General features: G+C 34.4%; 1 long non-coding RNA gene across 25 annotated transcripts in view; it reads left to right on the plus strand.

Annotated features, from left to right (window-relative positions):
* The window catches only part of LOC105066475 (uncharacterized), a 305,515-nt gene that overhangs the window by 31,475 nt on the left and 246,975 nt on the right, over positions 1-27,065 (plus strand). For 18 of the 25 annotated variants that reach the window (XR_012503244.1, XR_012503246.1, XR_012503248.1 and 15 more), the window contains one exon: positions 4,607-4,641. The exons of 4 other annotated variants lie outside the window; for them this stretch is intronic. This is a non-coding gene — a long non-coding RNA (uncharacterized LOC105066475). Of the gene's footprint in view, positions 1-4,606; positions 4,642-11,371; positions 11,831-12,700; positions 14,116-27,065 lie in introns of those variants that run through there. 3 more of the 25 variants (XR_012503254.1, XR_012503249.1, XR_835050.3) reach the window with 3 other exon arrangements.

Below are 27,065 nucleotides of genomic sequence, written 5' to 3' on the forward strand. Positions count from 1 at the left end.
CTGTCTAGTCTCAGTTTCAACTGTCCATGAACAAACATTTCTCTCTTGATCTATAGTCAGTCTTTTGAATATCTCCAAATGATGATTGCCTATTTCTTAAGGGTCTCAGAAGTTTTTCACCTGAAATAATAGTCTATGATGTCTTTGAGAATACACGTCTCTTCCAAGTTTCAATAAGTTCTTCAGATTAAACAGCACTTTTATTTGCCTTTAAAAGTTATTTCTTTCCTTTTTAGTTCTTGGGTGATTATCCCTCATGCCTCCAGTATCCCTAGTCCCAGGTGAATTTTGCATATGCTATATTGTTTATTTACTAAATTAGACTTTCTTATTGTCCCCCAGTTTGTCATCACGTCACCCACTCATCTAACAGAAATGCACAGAAGCATGGAGAATTTTAAACGTCTAAGCAATTGGCTTAGTATCCATATATCATTTACTGACTTCATGCTTGCTATTTTAAATTTTAATGTTAATGACTTTTTTAATATTAATGAGATTTATTCCTATAATCTTGTGGTAAATGCACTTAAACAGAATGTGTCCTCTTTGTGCTTTGATTATTGTTACAATTTCTAGAGGACAGGAAGAATTCATGGAAGCGTATTTTGACATGCAGCTACAATCCTTTATGATATTTACTATATACTATCACATACAGTATTCTGTTCTATGATGATGTAGTTGAAAGGACTTTGGACAGAAGACTGTATTTTGGTTATAATTTTGCTGTTAAATAAGAAGTTATTTCTCTTTCTTGGGCCTTTAGGTTCCTCATGTTAAACCCTAACACAGTGTGTTAGATAAAATAATTTCAAAGGTTCCATCCAGTGTTGTCAATGTATTCGTTTCTTTTATTTTAAGGAAGTGATGAAGAATAATAAAGAATCTATAGTTTAATTTTGCACAAAATGATTCTCACAAATATCTACTTTCTACTTGGTCACACACTGGCATTTATGAAAGAATTGTGTTGAGGTTTTGACTATTTCTTAACTGTATAACTTTAAATGGATTTTGTAGAATCTTGATGAATTACTGAGGTGTTTTTCATTATAAAAGTGGAAAAATTTTTCTGCACAGTAACATAGCAGTTCAAATAAGTTTAGAAATACCACAAATGAATAAACGTAACATTAAATTATCCTTGAACTTCAGGCATATGACATAATTTAATTTTGTTGTATGATAGAAATGCCTCATTTCTATTCATGTAGAAGAATAGAAAAATAAACTAGTGGAGATAGTGGAATACTTTGGAGAGAAAATACTCAATTTAAGTGCAAATAACAAAGAAAGATTACTGATAGGTATAAAAAAGAAAAATTTTACCTCATTTTAATGATTATTGTGAAAAGTAGTACATTTGTTTTAGGAAAAGGTAGCTAAATATTTAGCTTTTTACAGATGGAGAGTATATTTTCTTAAATTGTGAATTACATATTTCATGATATTTGATTACATTTGAGGTTTTATTTAATGTTAAATTACATAAGCCAATAGCTGAGTGTAATCAAAGCACATTATTTTGGAAACCACTAAAACATAATAGTCATTTTTACCGGGTGAAGACTAGAATTAGATTTGCAATGTTTTCCTTTGGCAGAACAGACTTCCATTAGAGGTGGTTTATATATTTTCTAGCCAGAAATTATTTTCCCCCAAACAATATTGTTTGTAAAACTATAATTTATGATAGATTTAAAAATTAATTAGAATGATGTTGATGGACCCTGAGTCCAATTCCCTTGACCATTTAGTTCTCTTCCCTTTTTTACACAACAAGTCTTACATATCGCAGAAACCTGGGCATCAAGAGAGCCATATGAAAATCAATACCTTATCGTATAAAGTAATTCTATATTAGTATATCAATGGCAACATTAACTTATTACAACACGACCAAAATTTGAGAAAGATATACATTATTTATTGAAATTTTTTCATATATGTATATAATCCGAATGATTGTTGCCTTACTAATAGATATTAAAATCCTTATGTTGCAAAGAGAGTGGCATATGAAAGAAAAGTAGTGAAGTTTAAAATGGTATTCCAGATCATCTAGAAATAATTGAATGAAAAAGGGAGTTTATGTATAAGAAATCAATGGCTATCCTCAGACTCATGAAATTAAGTGTTGCTTTCAAGTTTGTTCAAATTGCTACATTGAAATCCTGGCTAGAGTCCGATGTTTGTGAAAAGCACAGCACTATTGATTCTGATTTATCAAAAATAGTAGGAAACATGCGTTGTTTTGGGTTGTTTTTATTGAATCTTTTCACTTTTGAAGACTTAAAATGACTGGAGTGTCAGAGCTGAATGGTTCTCTGGATATTAATGAACTGCTTAGATTTACTCAGATGAGGTTTGCAATGGCTGGAAATCTCTCTAACACATTTTATGGCATTTATATATGTAATGTGTTTGTCTTTGTGGAATGTTTGCCACTGAGCATCTTCCTGAGAAGCAGTCGATAAAGATTTGACTGACAGAACACAGAGCTACTAGCCTAACAGATATTTTTGTTGGCAGTCCCAATATAGCAGAAGCAGACTTACTTGTCATTGTTCACATGCTTTCCTATCTTCCTCAATTTTCTGTCACCCTTAGTCATAAACACTGTACCATCTCCTCTGAGCATGTAATCTCACATTCACCTCACCTTTTTCTCATCTCATCTTCCAGTCATCAGCAAATAAAGAGAAGTTATCATTTCTCTGCTCCACAAAGCCATAACCATAATTTTCAATCAAAACCTCCATGCTCTTGAATCTGAACTGGATTATTCACGTGGGAAACTGGGCCAAGGCCTTTTGGTCCTCAAATTAGCTTATGTTTTTCTAGAAAGGGAAAAGCAGAATCACCAGCTAACTGTCACAATAATCTTCCCTTGATAATAACATCACTAATCCTTGAAAATCTTCAAGGTAGTTTTATGTTATAGAAATTACCCAAGCCCCTGAGAAGTTCTGAATTAGACACTCCTATTCGTGAGCCAATGGTATAGTCACATTGAGCTAGGAACTGCTAGAGATAAAACAAGCATGGTCCCTCACTTCAAGCATTTATAGATCGTGTGAAGGCCAGTGTTGTGTTGTGGTTAAGAGCATAGATTTCAGAGCCACATTGCCTGAGTTCAAATCTCTCTTCTGTCACTCTGCAACTCTGGACAAATTATTTAACTTGTCCACGTCTCAATTTCCCCTCAATTACCCGTATGTCTTCAGTGACGATTATGAAAATCACAACCTTATGGAGTTGTGAGAACTCAATAAGTTAATGTAGGTAAAAGACTTTGTGCCTGGTACATAGTAAATGCTTTGTGTTTGCTCTTGTCATTAGTTGGCAAGTCACTTCTTTGTCTCTGTTTCTCATTTCTCCATGCTACATGCATTTTTTTTAATTGAAATATAGTTCATTTACAATGTTGTGTTAGTTTCAGGTGTATAGCAAAGTGATTCAGTTATGTATATTAACTGACCAGAGACAAAACACTTAAAGAAAAATGTTATTTAGAACAGATAACAGTCTGTAAAGAGGATCTGCCTTCTTTAAATTATGACCAGCTCAAAGATCTAAATTTACTTGATGGCTGCATAAAAGAAACATTAAGACTTTGACCTCCTCTCATGACCATGATCAGAATGGCCAAAACTCTTCAGACTGTGGCTAGGTATATCATTCCTCCAGGATATCAGGTGTGTGTTTCTCTCGCTGCAAAGACTTAAAGACTCATGGATAGAACATCTGGACTTTAATCCTGATTGCTACTTACAGGACAATCCAGCATCAGAAGAGAAGTTTGCCTAAGTGCCATTTGGAGCTGGGCGCCATCGTTGTATTGGGGAGAATTTTGCTTACATTCAAATTAAAACAATTTGGTCCACTATGCTTCGTTTATATGAATTTGATCTCACTAATGGATATTTTCCCACTGTGAATTATACAACCGTGATTCAAACCCCTGAAAACCCAGTTATCCAATACAAGCGAAAATCAAAATGAAAAAGGCTACAAGGAACTAATATGTGAAACATCATTATAAACTGCCAAAGCACTGAAGAGAATGAAGCTTATGTATGCTTTTTCAGCTTCTTTTCCATTATAGGGTATTACGTGATATTGAATATAGTTCTCTGTGCTATACAATAGGTCCTTTTTGTTTATCTATTATATGTATATTGGTATGTATCTGTTAATCCCCAATTTCCAATTTATCCCTCCCCTTGCCTTTCCCCTTTGATAACCATAAGTCTGTTTTCTATGTGAGTCTATTCCTGTTTTGTAAATAAGTTCATTTGTATCACTTTTTAGATTCCACATATAAGTGATATCCTATGGTATTTGTCTTCTTTGTCTGACTTACTTCACTTAGAATGGTAATATCTCAGTCCACCTATGTTGCTGCAAATAGCATTATTTTATTCTTCTTTATGGCTGAGTAATATTCTATTGTGTGTGTGTATATATATCACATCTTTATCCATTCATCTTCTCTTGATGGACATTTAGGTTGCCTACATGTCTTGGCTATTGTAAATAGTTCTGCTATGATCATTGGGGTGCATGTATCTTTTTAAATTAGAGTTTTCATCTTTTCCAGATGTATGCCCAAGAGGGAGATTTCTGGATCATATGGTAAGTCTATTTTTAGAGTTTTAAGGAACCTCCGTACTGTGCTCCACAGTGGCTGCACTAATTTGGATTCCCATCAACAGTGCAGGAGAGTTCCCTTTTCTCCACACCTTCTGGCTGCATGCATTTTAGACTCATTGAGCTGAACTCCAAAAATAATAATGCAGAAAATGCCTCTCCCAGTATTTACTTGCACCAATTGATAAGCTGTGTGAGTGTGAGTGAGGAAAAGAGCAGAGAATGAAGCCAGTATTTGGTACGTGTTTCCAGTCAGGCGAATGGACTGGGTCTGAATGGCCTTGCTTAAAGACTGACAGAACTACTGCTCTATGAAAGATCTGGGAAAATGCCAGGCAAGAGCTGGTGGGCAGAAGCTGGGCGAACTCTCAAGCAGGAGTTTGTGAACAGCAAACAGAATTATTTTGGAGTGTTGCGGGAGAGCTTCTGAAGGCTGACTATATTGACTTATCACTTATTCCACTTCACTCTAGTCTACTTGCCTCATTCAAGTAAGTCAATACCCTTTTAACACTGGGCACTTAAACAAAAAAGAAACCTATTCAGTAGGTGCAGGCCCAGGTAGGAAAATCTAAGAGTGAGGCATTTTCCAGGTCCCATTCTTTCACTGCTGGCTCCAGAGCTGATCCTCAGTAATAAGGTATTCTATCCCCGGGCATAGGTGGGGTAGCTCCAGTGTGATGGCTGCCCCTGGACCACAGTTGAGTGGCCTGGATCCCCATCTTCCTAATCCTAGGAGAGTGTCAGAAGGGTCCATGCTGATGGATAGATAATACCACCCATAGCAACTGAGTTGGTGAACAGACCTCAGACCTGTTAGAGCTTTTTTGACTATCGCCTTCCAAAAAACTTCTGTCAGAGCAGAATCAGAATCTCACTAGTTCCTGTCTCCCAAGCCTGTCACCATGAGCTTATTTCTCACTGGTTAATTTCCCCCTAGTGCCCAGACAGAGAAGAGAGGCCTCAACCCCTTTAATAAATCAGAATACAGTAGATTCTTATTATTTGCTGCAGTTACCTAGACATTTGCAGGAACACTGAATTAGTGGATAGGAATCATTGCTCTAGGGTGGATCAGGATATCTCAATTCATTGGGTTTTGAGCTGGTAGGCAGTTAATTTATTAGTGGATCATTTTTATTCTTTGACGTTTGTTTTAAAACTGTATCAACTTCATTGAAGGTCTAGGGTAGACCTTAGCTAGAGTAGCTCTACACCTATGATATGGCCTTTTGTCTGATGTATCAGCTGAGTCCCTGGGTTGTGTGGCAGCTCAGAATTTCTATTTTGCAAGCAATTTGCAACCACCAGAATAGCCACTTTATTTTACAAATCCCTAGCAGTGGTTCTTTATCAGACCTTCCTGAGTCTCACTATGTGCATGCATGGCTTTAGGGTTTAACTGAAGTATTAGATGATCCTTATGTAGATTTGTGAGATCTTTCTTTACTCAGCTTCCTTGTCTATAGAATCCAGCTCCACAAACTTTAGCCTTCTCAGCAGCTCCAGACTTTGATCTCTGCCTCCTCAGCTCAGTGATATTGTTGTGCTCGGCTTGACCCCATCTCCCTGCATGTAATCTGGAAAATTTTCCCTGGGGCAGAAATTCAGGTCAATTTTGGGACTTAACCTTGTGTACGTCCTGTTTCAGGGATCAGAGTTCAGTGCTGCCTTTTGACCAAGGCCTGAAAATACTGTTTTATATATTTTGTCTAGTTTTACAGTCATTTACTATGAGAAAAGTAGTCTGGTACCAGTTACTTTATTATATTTGAAATCAGAAGTTCTCCTCTTGTGAACTTGGTATCTTTATTTGAATATTTTAGGAGAGGGAAAGGGGGAGGGGAACGATGGGGTAGGAGACTAAGAAGTACAAACTACTATGTATAAAATAAATAGGCTACAAGCATATATTGTACAACATAGGAAATATAGCCAACATTTTATAATAACTTTAAATGGAGTATAATCTACAAAAATACTGAATCACTATGTTATACACCTGAAACCAATACAGTATTGTAAATCAAATATACTTTAATAAAAAAACAGAAAAAACAAACAAACAAAAAAGATGTTTCAAATGCAATATGCTCCCCTCCAAATTCATGGTTTTCCCTCCCTAAAACTAAACCAGTTCAATTATACAAGTCAGAAATTTAGAAACTGCCTTTGACACATCCAGTGAATCATCAAGATCCCTAAATATCTCTTGAATTTATACCTCTCTCCATCTCTACTAGCCACTTGGGAGACCAAGATATCATACTGAAATAGCCTCCCAACTGATTTTCTTAACTCCTGCCTCCTCCTTTCTCGATCTTCTCATTGTAGCCCTGCTGATCTTGTGTAAAGTCAGACCTCCTCACCTCCCAGTTAGAATCCTTCAATGGATTTCATTTGGCTGTATGATGTGGGAAAAACTCCTTAACATGGCCTTGTGTCTCAGTGTGGTCTGTTCTCTACTTACCATTCCAGTTTTGTTGATGATCTCATTTAGCTTATTCTCTTCTGGTCATTCCACGAGATTTTGCTCATGCTAGTCCCTTTCTAGGCATGGTCTTTCATTTACTCACTTGGTTAACTTCCTCTCACCTGTAGGCATCAGTCCAATTCCCTCTTCTTTAGGGAAAACTCCTTAATCTCCTTGACTAGATCAGATACTTCAGTTAATATGCTCAAATAAATTCATATAAATCCATTGACATTTCACATTTTTGTGATTTCTTTTGATTAATGTCTTTATCCTTTACCAGAGTAAATGTCATGAAAGCTATTTTGTTGATAATTTTACTGCCCATACTTAGCAATAGAGATGAATAATATAAAAAGAGGTGAAATGGAGGTGATCAAGAAACAGTGGTTGATTGAATAATCAAATCTGCTCAAAATGAATCATACAGTATCCATAGATACATCCCTGCTGTAGCTGTTACCACTATGAGAATTACAAGTGTAATTTCCATTAGGAATATACAGTTCTTACCTATATCAGTGACAGAGATATCACAATACCGATCTCCAAACAGAATGAAAACCTCTTTTCTGTGAATTCTGTTTATATCAAGTTGTAAGTGAATATTTAAAATTTTATTGCTTGTTCTAGAATCTAAATACTAAAGTCCCAAAGGTATGTGCAAAAAGTGTTTCTAGGATCATGCAAGTGTTAAATATAAACATAAAATGAATAATATCTAAAGTTCTATTCAACATTCTTATACTATGATTCTGTGCACTTACATTAACTTAGGTGAGTATGCTTGTATGCCAGGCACTATTTTAAGTGCTTTACAAATATAACCTTACTTAATTTTCAGAACAACATTATGAGATAGGTATTATAATCTGTATTTTATAGATGAAGAAACAGAGGTACATATATGTTAAATAATTGTCTGATGTTCAACAATAGAATCAGAATTCAAACTCAGACTCTGGCTTTAAAAAGTTTAATATTTGCTTACATTCTCTTTATGTGGCCTTCAACATCTAGCCAGTTACTTGAAAGCCATAGTAACTTGAGGGTAAAAGTTTGGTCCCTCTATATAACAGAGTATTTTTTTATGCCTAGTCCACTCTGGGTTTTAAAAATCTACATCTCCTTTTTCATCTCAGCAAAGAAGCAGGTGAGAAAAATGACTATTTATATGAAGGTAAGGATAGGTACCTTGTTAACACTCTCCAACAGGTATTTCTCTCACCTCATACATTTCCTGAAGAGAAATTGTGTTAATTTCAAAATATTTGTGAAAGTTGTGAAATGACCCAAATTTAAGAATTTCACTGTGACTCATTAGATAGAATGTGAGAAGCTAGAAAATTAGTTAAGTATACTCAATTTGGTAAATGGTTTGTCATATGATTTGATTTAAAAAAATCCTTTTAAGCAGGATGTAGATATTTGTAGGCTTGGCAAGGTGTCAAAAGGTATGAAATATTTGGAGGTCTCAGTTCAGCAGCAGTCTCAAAATAGATTCTCTTTAATGAAAGTTAAAAGTTAAAAGGCAAAATTGAAATTCAGCGTGCTTTAATGTCTCACAGAGTTGCCAGATTGCCAGATGATACTTAATTGGAAGCTCAGAAAATAATGATGAGGAACTAATCAGGAAAAATCTATTTGGTCTAAATCTCTGGAGAAGGAGGCTGCACAGACAGTAAACAGTAAACTGGAGACATTTAAAAATTAGTCAGATGGTGGGAAACAAAACAAAACCAGTCCCTCCCAACAACATCAGGCGTAAAAACAACAACAAAAGATAGAAAACAGCTGTTGAACTTAATATATCTCCACATCATTTTTTAGAAAGAAAGTTAGACTTTACTGAGCTAATAAGTTGTGAAGAATGAAAAGTAGCTCAGAGTGTGTCTGTACAATAGGATCTCTCTGAAATCAGCAGTGGCTGCTGGAAGTCTTTAATCAATGTTTATAATACATTTGCTCTATTTAAGAATTAGAACTTGAAATGTGTGAGTCCAATTTTGTCAGAACTTGAGGGGGAGGAAAAGTGTGGTCAGTAAACTAGAACTGTTGTTCTGGAAATTCAGAGTTGCATTGCTTTTCTTGTAACAACTGTCTTAACCCCTAGGTATATCTTACTGGAAGCACAGAGAACTTCCAGGGGTCCTTTAGCACTGTTCTATTTTTTTTTTAACATTTTTTTTATTGAGTTATAGTCATTTAGCACTGTTCTATTTAATACAAGTGGATATTTAAATTCAAATTTCAATTAATTAAGTTCAAATAAAATTAGAAAATTCCTAAGTTGCATTAGCCACATTTTAGTTGCTCAGTAACCACTTATGGCTAGTGGCTACCATGTTGGATGGAACAGACATGGATACTGAACATTCCCATCATCCCAGAAAGTTCTATTGCAGAGCACTGCTTTTAAGCATTTATACTTGGCCATCTCAGTACTGTTTTCAGTCTCCATGCTCATATTCAATCTATCTGAAGCCCAGAGGTTTTATTAGTTTTCTATGTGGACATATTAAAATGGAAATATCCGTCACTATTCACTTCTTAAAACTCAGTTTCCTAATCTGTGGAGAGTAAGACGACTTATAGGGATTTTGTTAAGATATCTGAAGTAATGTAAGAAAATTGTCTGACACATGGTAGGTTCTCAGTAAACACTAATTTGCATTCTCTATAATGTAGAAATTTTTCGATGATAATAGATCATTATTCTTGGAAAATCAGGAGACTATAGGAGAAAAATAGATATACCATGAATTTAGAGAAAGCTTGTTCTGACCTCTATATTACTCTCCCCCACTATTATTTTGTCTTTTTAATTTTTTTTCCTGCCTTGCCATTACTAAGTACTTTTTAGGGATTGTATTCAAATCCCCAGTCACTGTGTCCTTCTAAGTTCATGATTTCTGTCCTTGTCCATTTACCATCATAATTAGGCAGAGGAGTAACAAGCAATATCTTAAGTGGCTCACCTGTGTGCCAGACATATTTCTCTCTGCCTCCATTATGTAGTAGTACCTCTTCTTTACCTCTTCCTAATGATCAGGTTCGATTACCTCTGCCATGCTTGGGGACTTCTTGCCTGCTAGTCCTTTGTCATGTGAAGCCCAAAGTGCTCAGTCCAAAGTCACAGCTTAAAGTTCAGTGGGATTTGTGCTGTGTTCCCTGTTTGCCCTTCCTCTTTTGGGAATCAGGACTTCCCAGAACCCAGAATTGTGAGGCAGGAAGCAAACGTTCTCCAAGTAGTTCCCTGGGAGTGATACGAGTGAGACTTTCTCATATCTCACCCCTTGGTCCTCAGATTCATGTATTTGTTTCTTGGGGACACGAAGTCATTCTATGTATATAGATGGGAATGTGTATGTCTATGTGCACCCTGTGTTCTAGAGAAGGGTGCTTCATTCTTTTGGATATTTTCTCTGGGTTGATTCCTTAGTTATACCTTTAGCAAGCTTTTCTTTGCTCTGTCAGGCTGGCAGGTTCTGGGTAGCACAGTGCGTGAGAGGACCATCCTTCAGAATAAGGCTTTTGCTCTCAGATTCTGGCATCCTGCTCTCCCTTCCCAAATTCTGTGGCAGACCGTCCTCAGATCAAGGTCCTGTCACTGCTCAGAAAACCAGGTAGGAACCCTTGCCCAGAACAAGCCTTCTTTGTGGGCTTGGATGCTGATTCCTGTGTTCTTTCCTCCGATACCAGTGGAGGTCAAGACTCTTGGTCAAGGCTTACCAATTTTTCTCTGTTCTTGACTCCATCTTGGCCTCTCTCTTCTAGGACCTTAATCCATTTATTTTTCCCTTCCTCCTGTATTTTGGGGGTAGGTAATTAGTTTTATTTATTTATTTATTAATTTATTTTAATGAACGTACTGGGGATTGAACCCATGACCTCGTGCATGTTAAGCATGCACCCCACCGCTGAGCTATACCCTCCCCCTTCTCTCCTGTATTTTTAAATTCTTCTCTTCAGCTTTTAAGAATTCAAGTCTCATATACTAAAGATGTAATAGGGAAGAACAAATCTGACTCCATATTAGATCTGCTCCTTTAGCTCTAACCCTGTGCTCTGTTTCCTGTGCTTAGTCATGCTGGTTCTTCACCTTTTGTAAAAGAATGTTGTCTGTAGCCTAAAATAGACAGGAGAGCCCATTCTCAAGGCTCTGACCACAAAGGGTATACTTTTCCATTCACATAGAGATACAGAGTTGCAGAACAGAGAATAACATTTGTGTTGTTGGAGGTTTACAGGAACATCATGACCTACATTGACAGCTGCAAGAACAAAGGATTCCGACACCAAGAAGTTTGCAACAACCAACCACACGCCCTCTCCTTTTAACTGTAAAAGGAGCCTGAATTCTGACTTGGGGAAGATGGTTCTCTTGGACATTGGTCCCCCATCTTCTCGGTCTGCTGGCTTTCTGAATAAACTCGTTATTCCTTGCCCCATTACTTCGTCTCCTGATTTATTGGCCTGTTGTGCATTGAGCAGAACAGTAACAAATGTATACTCTCCTGACCCATATATAACTTTCCTTAGCTTCAATTTAATCAATCCTCTTCCTTTCATCCCTTAAAAGAGTAACTGCACTTGCAGTCAGCTCCTCCATCCCATTCTCTACCTGTTGGCATTTGGCTTTCAGCCACATACACCTACTGAGTGAGTGAAAGGTTTTTGTTTCTTCTTAATTGCCTAAGCCAATGTCTGTTCTCTTAGTTTTTATTTTGCTGGAACTCTCATTTGAAATCCTAGCACACATACATATATATATATATATATATATATATATATATATATATATATATATATAATATATATATATATATAATATATATATATATAATATATATGAAGCTGTATATATATATACACATATATACACCACACACACACTATATATATGAAGCTGTATATATATATATATACACACATATATACACCACACACACATACATATATACATATATATATACACACACACACACACATATATACACATATACATATATATATATATATATGGAGAAACTACTTAAGGCCAGGCAAAGAATAGCTAGGAAGCTGTAAGTTGAAAAGTTTCCCAAATTCACACACAGGGAACATTTGAATTTTGATCAGTTAGAATGAAGTCCTTCTTAAACACCTGGGCCTTCAGTAATGCAGCTAAATTATCAATATTTCTCAACTGGCATTCTGTGGAAAATAATATGAATAACTGTTTTCTTGTTTCTTTCAAGGTTGATATAATACCATTCTAAATGCATTAGAGATAAGTTAATTCATTGTTTACAATGTTGCCTTAGATACTAGGTTTTAATTTTCATGTGGAACACCCATTGAGAAGGAGTATTTTATACCCATGCCACAGTTTAAAAGCAAACTTCAAAAGTTTCAAGTTAACTGCCTGTCAGACTAAAATCTATTTTAATCTCCAACAAGATGAAACACACAGAATCTTTTTTTTTTGACTGTATATGTATTTTAGTTACTGTTCATGCAACTTTTTGGGTAGCCTTGAAATTTCTCAAAATGTTGCATGCAAGAATTTTTTTTTTTTTTTTTGCTTAGACACTCACCTGATTGGGGCACCAGAAGAACAAAAAATTACGACTTATGAAGAAGGAAATTGTGACTATAGCTGGGGGAAAGACCAATCTATAGCAACACACACACAAAATGATGGAAATTATGAAATTAGCAAATGACATTAAATGTTTCTTCTGGATATTATAAATATACTTATGGATTTAAAAGAAAACATGAACAAAATGTTGCCTATATTCCCTGTGCTATATATTACCTTCTTGTATTTTCTTTATTTTATACTTAGTAGTTTGTACCTCTTAATCCTCTTTACCTATGCCTGTCCCCCCCCCCCCCCACTGGTAGCCACTACTATGTTCTCTGTATCTGTGAGTCTGTAACTATTTTGTTATATTCATTCATTTTAATTTTTAGATTTTACATGTAAGTAGAAACATGCACTATTTATCTTTCTCTGATATTTATAATCTGTAAAAATTTAGAATCACTATGTTGTATACCTGAAACTAATATATTATAAATTAACTATACTTCAAATTTTAAAAAATGATTAAACAAGTGAAAAAGGAAACGTGAACATAAGAAGATGTAAAATGAAATGGAACATTTAGAGATTAAAAAAAAAAAAACCCTGAAAAACGTTCACTAGATGTGCTTAATAGCAGACGAGACTGCAGAAGAGATCAACGAACTTGCATATGTAGATGTAGAAAGCATAGAAAATAAAGCCTTGAGAGAGATAAAAACTGAAAATGTATAATCTCATCAACTCTTGGGCTAATACCAAGCAGTCTATCAAATGTGTAATTGGAGACCTAGGAGAAGGGAAGAACAAAACAAAAATTGTTTAAAGTCCAAGGCAGTTCACATGTCTCACTGAACATTTAATGATGTATCTTTTGCCTGTCTTCAAGTTTCAAATCTAAACCAACTCCTGACATTTGGTTTTCTTTTCAGTTCACTGAATGACTCACAGATTATCACACATACCATGCTGTTTCTTATCTCTATATCTTTGTTCTTTCTTGTTTCTCTGCCTTGAGTTCTCTTAACTCCTACTCTTGAGCAGTCTAACTCATACTTCTATTTAAAGTCTTCACCCATGAGTCATCTCCAAGAAGCCTTTCTTTCCTCTATCCCTTCATTTTGCACCCAGCCAGATTTAGTTGTACTCTTTGGTGCTTCCAAAATACCTTTGTGTATCTGTACTGCTGTAATAAGCCATTATATTGCAGAGATCTGTTTTTGTGTGTTTATTCCACTGGAAGGAGTATATCTAACTCATATTTCTATCTCCAGCACTTAGTAGAAGGATTGGCACAGTATCAGTTGAAGAATGAATAAGTGATGACTTCATTGATCTGACTTTGGGTCTGAATTTGTTATTTTCATACACATATCATTAAGAATAATAAAGATCCAGTTTTCTCTAAATCTCATTTGGTATGGCTTACTTTTTTTTATTTAAAAGTCAAAATATATTATCTTATAGTTAATGACTCTAAGTTTAAAGTCTAAATATAATATATTGGTAACATATATATATGTGTATATATATACACATAAACTTTTATATATATGTAATGTCTATTTTTCACTTCTTCATAGAGCTTCAGTGAATAAATCTAGAATTTCAGATGAAGAATTATGGAATTTATAATTTTGATACTTTCAAATTTTAATATGTTCAAAGAGCTTTTGTGAGGCTTAAATGCAGTTTACCTTGCCTCAATTTCAGAGATTCTGATTCAGTAAATCTGGATAATAGTGCAGAAATAGGCACCTGGAAAAAAAAAAAAACTCCCTAGAAGAGTCTGTTGTAAATGATAGATAATGTATCTGGAGAGAAACAAACATTTATGTTCCATGGCTAGAGAAAGGTAGTTTAACTGTGGATTCTACATTTACACTTTGAATAGATAAAGAAAACATGAGGCTTAGAACATTTAGAAAAACCTCTTCTGAAATAAAGAATCCACATCAATTCTGTTAATTGTAAAGTTTTGAATAACCTTTGGAGTTGAGCAGCTAATGGAGACTAAATGTGATGAACATTTTTATAGAGACAGGAAGAAAACATTAATGCAAGCAGGAGAATACTCTTTATTCTATTTTAAAATCTGTGCTCTAAAGAAGAAAACGTTGCTTTAAAGACTTTGATTTAGAGCACTTGATTCCAGGAGAAACAAACTGCCACTGGAAACTTCGGAATATAAGGCTGGAGGGAAACTGCTGTAATCTGGGCTCATTGGTCACTATAGTTCAGAACAAGATTTCCTACCTGATTGTACCATCTTGAATATTGTATTAAGTCAGTTACTTAAGGGTATTTTAGAGAACAAGTTAATGGGCAGCACTGTCGTATTATATTACATGTAGCGATCACACTGAGCAGAATCGCCATATTGAAGAGAAACTTTTGGAAAACCTGAGCCAACTCAGAGAATAAGGCAGTTAAAGAGTTGTTTTTACATTTGAAGGTGACAAGCCATGAAATATCCTACTGACATAGAATATTACATTTGGTCTGTGTAACTCCGGCAAAGAACTTATGATGAAATCTCAAAAGTGAGCTGTTTTGGATAGAATTTTGAATTAAACTCTTTTCTTTTGACTACATTAAGTTTTTTTTACATCATAGTTTACATTGTATGTTCACAAGATCTCTTAGAAATCTCTCTATCTACTTACTTATCTTTCCACCTATCCGTTAATTTAATATTTAAATGTATTTGCAACAGTAGAAATTCTCAAAGAAGATGATATTTTAGTTACAAATGGTCTTGAAGATCTCTATCCCAGTGTAGCTCCAGAGTTGTACAATCTTGAGTCTTCACCATCAGGTTGATTCTACTCTTTGTTCCCCAGGAAGCTAGATGATTCCTTCCTCTGGACAAGACTACTGAGGATCTCAGTGGTATCTGGTCCAAGTTCAACAAATAGGGAAAGTAAACCTGGAACCATAACACTTACAAAAATGAGAAAAACAAATGTCAGGTTGAACACAGAAATGGCTATTAATGACCCATTAAAACCAATATAATCCTTAACCTCATGACTTTATCACCTCCAATTTTTGTACAAATATTTTTAAATAAGATTAGATCCTTTAGTTTTTAATATTCCTTCTCTTTTTCTTTCATAATACTTTATTCATGCACAGAAATAAATTTAATTTGTTTTATTAAAATATATTCATTAAATTAAAATCGCTTACAAATAAACTCTTAAAATATGTTCACCCTTAGCTTTGCCTTTCTCATATTTTGTTAATTGTGATTTATGCCCAACTGTCTCCTGCATCAGTCTTGAGTTTTGGGGGATATTTCCAAAAGTTAAGGTACCTTTAAATTCCATTTAGTACTAGTTCAACAGATTGTTAATCCCTCTTTTTCTTATTTTTCTTTATAAAGCCATCAATTCCCCCTTTTCATTGATACCTAACATGCATCTAGAAAAATCTGTTGTTCACTCTCACTTTTTATGTTTGAATCTTTGTCTTGAGCCACGTAACAGACTGCTTAATCGTGTCAGATTTGGAATTACACCGTCTGGGTTTAAACTCCTATCCTATCACTTGCTAGGTATGGGTGAGTTAAATATCCATTCTAAGTCTCTGTTTCCTCATCTACAAAGTGAGGATTATAATAGCTCATAGTGTATAAGATTTTTTGAGATTTAAACAAGATAATATAAGTAAATAAAAATACATGTAAAATATCGGCACATAGTAAGTGCTCAGTACCTGTCACTCATTGTTGCTGTTGTTACTATTATTGCCTGTGTTGTTCAGGCTTTCTGGGATTTCTGCATTCTATTGTTGGAGCTTTGTGCCATACCGATCTTGGTTTAAGAGAAGTAACACACCTATCTGTTTGGATTACCAGGCACTACCACTCTTCTTTAATACAATGCTCCCATTAACTACAAGGATCTCCTACCACTGCCTCCTTCTAGTAATTTTAATAATGCCTGATTCCCTAAGACTATGCAAAAACATACCCATAAGGATTGCCTGTTCCATTTCCCAGTTTTAGCATAAGCGATATAACTTATTTGGTCCTGCTATCCTGCAGTCACTAACATAACAGAATCTACTTGAATGCATTTCAGAGCAGAAAGAGTCTACTTACTGTAAGATACTGAGTAGCCCCGAGGTGGCTGTGTGAGAAGAGATCCTTCCTGAAATCATGTTGCGGATAATGGAGTACATACAGAAAATGTACTTAGTTTTCAAGGTTGTGGTCAGAAATAGAGTGCATACTCTCAGGAAGCAGGTGGAAGTAAGTGTGCACTGACAGGCACCTGGTGAGCCAAGGGATATATTCACAGGTGAGTCCAGTCCACCTGAAGAAGCATTGAAGCTGAGAAAACTGCAATTGGTGTTTTCAAGATTTAAGCTCATTGAATAATTTAAAACTGTGAACTTTTAAATTACATCTTCCTCATGTAGTTTGAAGTCTGAGATTTCTAAAACTGTTAAAATAGTTTGGTCTTTTAGGTGACATAAAGTAAGGGACTGCAAGTACAGAGGGAGGCCTCCAGATCCTAAGATCTTACCTTTGAAGGGAAAATTTCTCTATTATCTTCATTGGTGACAGCCAAACTTTAATGCCAGCATTGTGAGTGGCTCAGAAATCTGTTGGAGACTGTTCTGGCCAATGTTTTTCATTATTTATATTTCTCATTATTGGAATATAGTTACACATTCCAGTGCTTTTAAGAATTTTATTGAAGTACCTGATTTACTGATGACCTGGACCTTTTCAGCAGTGACTTAAACACTGCAGCCACTCAGCAGTACTTTGATTCTTTGCATTTCTTTTAGCTTATACAAGAGTATTGCCTGCAGAAGCTTTAGACTTAAAATTATTCTTGCTGTATCCATTTTTATTTTAGTACTAATGAAATTGTATATAGAATAATTCATATGAATTATAGCCATTGTCTACCTTTTTAAGAAATCTGCTCTATTCTTGGCTTTATAGGCTTTTTTGCCCATGTCAGTGGCAGTATATTCAGAGTATTCATTTGTTAGTCAAGGTTATATGCTATTATCTGTGAAATACTCCTTCTCTTTGTTTTCTGTTTTATTTAAAATTATTTGTTTTTCTCAAAACAGAATGGGTATGCTAACAATTCAAATAGTACAGAAAGGCTTATAATGAAAAGCTCTATCCTTTGTACTCTCTTGTCAGAAACAATCATTTTCAACTGTTATTGTTAGATCTTTTGTTGGATACTCCCATGAATCTAAATAATCTATTTCTTGAAGTGCTAACATTGGAAATATCAATTTTATTGCCTCTATTATGAAAGAGAAGTATTTAACTCGTATTTTCCAGTCCCTTCCTGCTCTCTCAATTATTGTTATTGGTATTATTAATTATCTTTTATTAGTTCCTTTTATAAATTTAAGCATTATATATAAACTTATTATTATTCCATCATATGCAGACAGTTAACTCTTGATTTTGCCTTAATGTAAGACATTGTTACTGAGTCCAAACTCGTTTTGCTTGCCACACGACAGGCCAGGCCAATAAATAGAAAGATGCGGTACTGGGGCAAGGAATAATGACTTTACTCAGAAAGTCGGTAGACCCAGAAGACGGAAGACTAACGTCCTGGAGAACCATCTTCCCCAAGTCAGAATTCAGGCTCCTTTTATACTAAAAAGGGGAGGGAGTGTGGTTCGTTGGTGCAAACTTCTTGGTGTCAGAATCCTTTGTTCTTGCAGCTGTCCACATAGGTGAGATCATGGTGTCCCTTTAAACCTCCAACAAAACAAATGTTATTTTCTATTCTGCAGCTTTTTATCTTTATATGAATGGAAAAGTGTTCATACTCTTAAAGGTCAGAGCCTTGAGAATGGGCTGTCCTGTATATTTCAGACTCTAGGCAACAGTCTTTTACAAAAGGTGCAGAACCAGCAGGACTAAGTGCTGGTAACAGAGCACAGGGTTAGAGACAAAGGAACTGATCTAATATGGGGTCAGATTTGTTCTTCCCTATTAAAGCATGGTTTTTAGCACCCTTACCATTCCTTTTAGAATTTTGCCATCTGTAATTTTACTTTCACGTTACTAATATCGACAGTATTTATATTTGCTTCTGCAAGCATGATTGGGTCTTTCATTGTTAATTGGTAGGTTTACTCAAGATAAATACCCTATCTTTATCTACATCCATATCCATATAAATATTTCATGTATTATCTGTATTTAAATAAATATCTCAGGCTTTTTTACACATCAATTCTAAATAAATTTTTTATTTTAATAGTTTTAGTTTCAGAATCAAGTGATGTGCTAAGATTCCCTTCCTAAAGTCCTACTGTTAAGGCTTCATTGTTAGAAAAAGAATATCACCAAATTAAGGTCGAATGGATTGGCTTTTCTAACCTTTCATAAATTGCTGAAAATCATACCGCATTGTAATTTGCTTCATATTTGAACCATAAATTTTTCATAAAATGTGTTTTTATGTTGTTTCTTGTGGCATTTTTAATGAGGAATTTCTTCTTGGGGCCCACTAACTTCCTCTTCTAATTTGGACCGGTGATTTTCTAGACTTGCTGCACAGCTGTCTGCTTGGCATTTCATTCTATCGGAATCCTGGGAGAGCTCACTGTTTTTCATATGAAAAGTCTTCTTTCTTTTTTTCTACTCTTGTTTAAGTGTACATATTTAAGTGGATTTCCTAGAAAGAATAGTAAATTAATGTTTTAAATTCTTGAATATCTGAAAGTATCTTTGATTTGGATTCACATTTGATTTATAATTTGCCCTCGTATAGAAATGAGGGTATAATTTCACATAGAAATTGGAAACTTTGTTCACTATCATTTAACATCTTGATGATGAGAAATCTGACACCAGATGATTTTTGGTTGATGCTTTAGGAATTTAATTATTTAACTAAGTAATTAATTGTGTTTTCAGCATGATTTGTTTGGTAATAATTTTGTTTTATAGTTAGCCCATTAAGTCCATTTAATTTATATATAGATTATACATTTATAAATTAAATGTATATTCTGTACTTTTGGGTGTAGATATAACATTTAAAAATAATTTAAAAATGATTTGGCTAAAAATAATTTGGATGGCACTGAATTTGTTCCCATGGAAAGTATTAAGTTGAATAAAACCTGCTTCCTGACCCAGAGAAGTTATTGTGATTACAGTTATTTTATGCTATGCTCATACTACTTAAAACTTACTTGTAATTTTGGAAATTTTAGAGCATAAATTATTATCCTGTATTTTTTAAGTTTAACAGAAAAATTCAACTAAGTTTTTCAAAATATGCAGTTTTCACATTTAGGATATTAGGGGTGATAAGAAAACAGGATAACACTTAGATATAGATTTTTATAAGCACCAACTAAAGGAAAATGTATCTATCACTATAACATCATGTTATATTATTTAAAAGGCATAGGCTTTAGAGCCAAGTAGACTGTGGGTTCAAATAACAACTCTTTATTCTCTGTGTAAACTTTTAAAGTTAGTTATTATTTTTAAGCTCCTGTGTTCTCATCTATTAAGCAGAGCGAACTATTCTTATCCATGGAGAAATAAGGCTGTGTGAGATATATAAAGCCTGGCTTATTGTTGGCACCAGTGTAACATAAACATTTTATGTACATTCTCTTTATATACATATTCTTTTTTATCAGCTTCTCACAGTTGATATTATCATCGAGTAATCAAAATTGTTGACATACATTTATTCAAAATATTTCCTTATTGTTCTTTTACTCTGCTTTAGGTCTGTAGTGACAGTCTTTCTTTCAAAGCTGATATTGGTAATTTGCATTCTCTTTCTCTATTTTTCTGGATCAGTATAGCAGGGGTTGATAGATTTTGTTATCTTTTCAGAGAAACAATTTTTGGCATTACATTTTCTCAATTGTCAGTTTTCTGTTTCTTTGATTTCTACTCTTTTGTTGTTTTCTTCTACTTTTTCTTGTTTTATTATTCTTTTCCTAAATCTTCTGGTGGAGGTTTTAAGCCACTGGATTAAAATCTTTTCCATTTTCTAATATAAGCATTTAAAGTTAAACACTTCCCTCCGTGCATGATTCCACTTGCACTTCACGTATTTTACATATTGTATTTTCAGTATCACTCAGGTCATAGACAGGACACACTTTGTCTTGCAATCTGTTTTGTCTCATGTTACTATAACATTACTCCAGTCTTTTCATGCTCAGTATTAGCATGGCATTATGTTTCCCATTTATTTACTTTCAACCCATGTGTTCTTTATTTTGAAAGTTCATGTCTGCAGGAGCCAGCATATAGTTGGGGTTTGCTTTTTTTTTAAATCCAATTTGACAATTTAATTTTGTTATTTGGCATGTGTAGTCCATTAACATTTAATGTAATTATTGCTTCTATTGGATTTATTCTATCAATTTATTATTTGTTTTTTCTTTGCCTCCTCTGTTTTGGTTCCTTTCTTGCCATTTTTGATTAAACAAATATTTTTTAAAAATCCATTTTATTTTAATTATTGGCATTTTAACCATACCTTTCTGCATTACTTTTCAAGTGTTTGCTCTAAGAATTACAATATATATTCTTAACTTTTCACACTGTACTTAAAATTAATATTTTACTACTTTACATAAAATGTAAGATTAATGTGGAGCCTCAAAGGGAAAAAACATGTCTTTAGAATCTTAACAGCATGTCATGCAAATCATTGTCTTTAAACAATAGGACTTTTAAGGGCATGGTTCCTACAACAACCTCAGAAGCAGCTTACAATAGAGAACGGATCATTTTGGCTAGATTTGTGGATGTAGTTTTTGTCTAATAGAGTAAATCACAAACTGTTTTTAAGATAGTTTACACTGTTAGAAACATGAACACCTTGGACCAAAAAGGGTAGAGTTAGTTAAAAATAAAATAAAACAATTAAAAGAGGTCTTTGAACCTCTAAATATACTGATTAGAAAGCAGGCTGATCTACATAACTATCTGCTTCATAATTTTGTCTAGGTTAGTTGTGGATAGAGCAATGGTAGGTATGATTAACACTGATTCTGGGAATGTCTCATATTTCACTTGGTAAACACTTACAGTTTGAAGTAGACCACACAGAATAAGACATTGATCAATTCATTTGTGGAGACTCTATTTCAATTTCCTTAATAAGTGTTTCTGCTAGATCTTTACTAACAACATCTATAAATAAGTAATGATGGACATGCTAGCTGTGATTATGAACATCAGAACATGTGCTTTAAAAGTCTGAGAATTGTCTATTAACATTTACTAATTTTGGTTGTTTAGAATCCTACTTTTCCAGAGACTACTAATGAGACACTTAATGAACAACAAAGCTGTCATATATCTTCTTGTGAAGATTAGAAATACCCATTTATGGACTAAAATTAAGAAGAAAATAGTTACATATGGAATACTAATTATAAAACAGATTCTTTATTTCAATGAAAATGTTCACAGCCTCTTTGGGATACATGGGAAACATTTGCTATAACCAGTTTTTTTCCTACTGGTAGTGACAGCCAGGCTGTTTAAGTTTATGACATGTAATTTTCCAAACACTTTTTAAAAAGAGCGCACAATAATATCATTTTGACGTGGACCAAGGTATGTGCGGATGCTAATACCCTACTCAAAGCTGCATAACAAAAAAGATACCTCACAAAAGTGTTCTTTGGCAATTCATATTGTTGAAAGATGGTCAGTTATCAAAATGAAATGATAAAGTGTAAGCCATAATATAATTTAAAAAATATATCTATGTGCTGTCACCTTGTGTGCAGAGTAAAGAACTGAGGTAATCTGTATGGGTAATTCAGACTAAACAATATTTTTGATTTGGAAAAAATATATACCCAAGAAGTTTGAATTATGGAGAATTGCTCCAGAATTGCCTGTGGTTGAGCACCACTGGCCTATATCTAACCTTGCTCCTACGATTTGTGCTTTCTAGAGTGGTGTATAAGGACAGTTAAGCACTAAAAAGAATCACTGTACTTCAACTGGTATCTAATCAAAAAGTTAATTGGAATCTGGGTGATGATGTAAAGTCATTCCTTCAAGTTCTGTATCTTCAAGTTCTATTTCCATCAAGGTCTCTTTCAGTTTATATACAGTCAGCCTCAATGGGTGGCTAAAAAATTATTCTATCATTCTGTTGTAGTCAAAGCTGAGAACCCTTTCCTGACTCCATGCTGAAAAGAATATATTGGATTCTTAGTTTCTTCAGATTGGAGAACCTATAAGACAAACACAACTTGGCCCTTTTAATATCAATTGTCCGTCCTTCCACTGCTTATATATAATTTTGTGCTGAATGAACAAATTTTCATCAGGGATGAGGATTGGTAAAGCTAAAGAGAATGAGGGGTTAGTAAATCCCATCATTCCACATATAAATAATAGTTAGTAGAGGGCTTCTTTATTTTTACAGGCTAGATCAGGGTTCAGCAAAATCTTTCTGTAAGGAGCCAGATAGGAAATATTTAAGCATTTGCAGGCCATAGAGTCTCTTTTGCAGCTTCTCAACTCTGCTCTCATAGTACAAAGGCTTCCACTGACAATATGTGAACAAACGGACATGGCTGTGTATCAGTAAATCTTTATTTTCCCAACCGGTTGCAACAGGATTTTGAGCTTGGGCCTAAGTTTGCCAACCCCTGTCCTAGAAAACTAGCAAATGCTTTTATCTTTCTTTGTGTTCTTTCTTTATCCCATATCCCTGCCTATCCCTATGGTAATCACTATTCAAATTTCTTTTTCTACTTTCCATTTAGTTATAAATAAATGTGTATCATTCATTTGCTTTTTAAAAATGAAATTTTATGGCCAATGTGTGTATGCTAAAATATTGTTTAATTTCCCTTAGTTTTGAGCTTTGTAAAATTGTACTCTTATAACATTTATTGTGAAAATATAGTAAATTATGAAAGCATTTTTAAGAGTTTTTATTGTTGATGGTAAAAATTACTGAGTAGTAATTGCCTTCCTACATCTTTGCATTTGGCTTTTTTGCTGTTCACTTCAGCTTAATTTTAATCCATTAAGAATGATTGAATAGTTTTTAATAAGTATATTGGAAAGAACAATAATCAGAATGTAATGGCATGAATTTTTTCTAGCATAAAGGTAGCTCATCTCAAAACAATCAATTATACAAAAAAGTTTATCTGTAACTAGATAGAGATGCAGAGTTACATTTTGATGCTTTTCATGTTCCAATTTTATCCCAGTCTTAAGTTAGGTCTTCTTTAACCATTTCAATTAAGTGTAATGAAGCATAAATCTTCATAAAAGAATGATATACTACTACAGTAAGCTGAAAGAATTAAGAGTAAATCCACAGCTAATTAACTTACTGGAATTCAGTTCATTCATAACATAGTCCTATATCAGAATACTGAAAGAAAGGAAAAACCCAAAGTATCAAATCCTGACTCTTTTTCTTTTTTTGTCTCTAAAGTTATTTGTCCTTTCCTCTCTTACCCATTCTCCTTTGTCCCCAAGCAGAAAGTGCCTCTGTTTAGCACCTAATCAAGCTCATGGGTAGTTGCTGAGGCCATGGATTTGATGGGGGGGGGGGTGTGAAACTGAATATTCAGGAACAATGTAAAATTGAGTATAAGACCATAAATCTACCCAATGCATTTGTTGTTAAGATACAACATATGACTTCTATTTAGTTATAACTAACTGCACAAAGCCATACTACCAATGGCCAAACATTAGACATTACAAAGCAAAAACTTATAAATCAAATGTAATGGATGTGGAAAATATGGGACCACAATGGCATGCTAACACTCTGAATGACAACTTTAAATAACGTCTCTAAATTGGCCTGTTGCCATAGGGTTAATAACAGCTCCATAACTATGGATGGATAATTTTACAGCCTTTCTACATTCTGTCTGCAGCATTTAATGTGATTTTTGTTTTAGGGCTCTGATCTCCAGGCTGTGAATAAGTACTGTGAATGCATAAATAGATTTTAACAAAAGTATAAAATAGCATGTGGCAAATTGGAAGATTCATTGGAGAAGGGTTGGGGAGGTCATGCAGATTGTTAATGATTCTAAAAACAGTTTTTATTCAGCTAATTCACTTCATGACTTACTTGTTTTCCAAAAGGGCTCAATTTGTAATCATTTTTCAAGATTTGCTTTTCTAAAATATTAGTCTTAGAGGAAGGAAGACAGATAATTTACCTCCTTGGGTCTAACTCTGAAATGTTTCCAGGTTAACTCAGAGACAAGAGAAATTTTGCTAGTGCTTTTTAAGATAAAAAAAAAATCTGCTTTTTGCTTTCTTTTTTCTTCTTTCTTTTCAGCAAGAGTAGAGTCAAATATATGGCTATTTGTAATGTGACTTTAGGGCACATGAAAAGCACTCTGGTCATAAAAATTCCTTTTTTATCAGCTGACTAATCTTGTACATTCTGTAGTTAGAAATTCTTTGCTTTAGTGTTAAACATCTAGTGCCCTGGAAGTGGAAACATTAAGTAGTCTTTTTTAATAAAAATGAGCAATTAGCTCATCTTGTTATGTGAGTTAGCTTTTAGAGTGACAATCATGGCTAATTTGAATTGAGTACTTTACCTTGTTCCACGTATTCACATCTTTTCTCATTTAGTCCTCACTTTAATATTATGAATGTGTTAATTGTATTATTCCCATTTTTTGCATGTAACGAACACTGAGGTTCAAAGGGTAAATAGTGTTGTTTAAGGTCAGAAAACTAATAAGAGGCAAAACTGAGGTCCTAATTCAGGTTTCTGATTCCAGCATTTGTGTTCTTAAATGCTACACAGTGATGTTAATGAACAAAGGAAAGAAAAATAAAAACACTAGGGGCTGATGGAGGCATTATAGTGGGTGAAGGTCAGGAAGGGACAGATGAGGATTCTGGAAGATGATCCTGGCCTCTTCATTATTGTTTTGTTTTTGTTTTTCCTTTTTTTTTTTTTTTTTTTCTTTTTTGGAGAAGTTGAACCAAGGGGCAAGCAGGAAATGATGAGTCAGCTATTGTGGGTACTGGTTTTGTAAACTATAAATTATGACTTAGTAGGTCATGAAGTCTGTGTAGCAGATTATGAACAGCGTTTTGGGGTGCGGGCTGGTACAATCTTAGAAGATTTTATTAAAATATGTCATAACTCATATTATAGGAGTTAAATAATGTTATGGACCAAGGCTCAGAAAAAGAGAATTTCCCAAAGTATTTCCTCATAGGTATGTGGTAATATATGTATGATATTGGATATTGGGGAGGTCTCCAACATCCATCCCTCTCCTTGCCTGTTTTGTAGCAGTGTTCAGATTTGGGGATTTATCATAGCTCTAGGGGCAGAAACGGATTAATTTCAGCAATTCACTGTAACTCTCCACAGCATTCCCATCATAATTGTTTCAGGCTTTGAGACCTAAGTCAAGAAGCTCCCCCTCAAAAGATTTCCTAGAGGAAGAGTTATGTGGTCAGCATGTTAATAAAATCAAATATGAAAGAATAGAAAATATTAGAGTACATCATAAGGATTCTTAACAAGGGCAAAGAACATTAGAATTTTTACCATGGCCACTTGTGAATTGATGTGAGAGAGAAAATTAGTGGAAAGGCTGTTATAAATGCAAGCACACTAGCTAGAAAGAGCTCTGTCTTTTGCTCATTGGTGTCTCATCTGAATTTGTGGCATATAATAATAATAATAATAATAATAATAATAATAATAATAATAATAATAATAATAATATAATAATAATAATAAACTAATTAATGCCTATAAGGCCCTTACTGTTTGCCAGGGACTGTTCTAAGAATGTTGAATACATTACTTTTTTAATCACTACAGCAAGTGTATGATTTAAAGACTCTTCTTAGTCCCACTTTATAGATGAAGAGATGAGGGGCAGAGAGTTAAGTAGCATGTCCATGTGGGAGAAATTGTAAGCTGGGAGACCTCTCTTGGCACTGAGATGTACCACCTTGGGGGATGGCTGCTGTGGATAAAGTGAAACTGTGCTTTTTTTTTTTAACCTCTTCAATGGGGAATTTTTGCTCCAGTAGGGTGTGGGTACCTTTGCACTGGACTCCCAAGTTCCACAAAGATACTCTCATCCTTAAGTGTTTGTCAAAATCAGTGTTTCTTTTGGTAGGCAAAGAGCGCTGAAAAAATACTCTCTTTTTTCCTTATAAAATCTTATAGCTGCCTACTAACTGAAATCAAAGACGAAGTTTGTGGTGATAGAAAAATTTCCATGAAAATCATAACCCATTGAATACTTCCAATATGCCAGGCATTGTGCTAAGCATGACCTGTGCATTGTTCATTACATCATCACAACAAACCTTTGAGATGGGCAGTATTGCTA

Source organism: Camelus bactrianus, chromosome 29 (genome assembly GCF_048773025.1).
Source record: "Camelus bactrianus isolate YW-2024 breed Bactrian camel chromosome 29, ASM4877302v1, whole genome shotgun sequence".
NCBI classification, from domain to species: Eukaryota; Metazoa; Chordata; class Mammalia; order Artiodactyla; family Camelidae; genus Camelus; species Camelus bactrianus.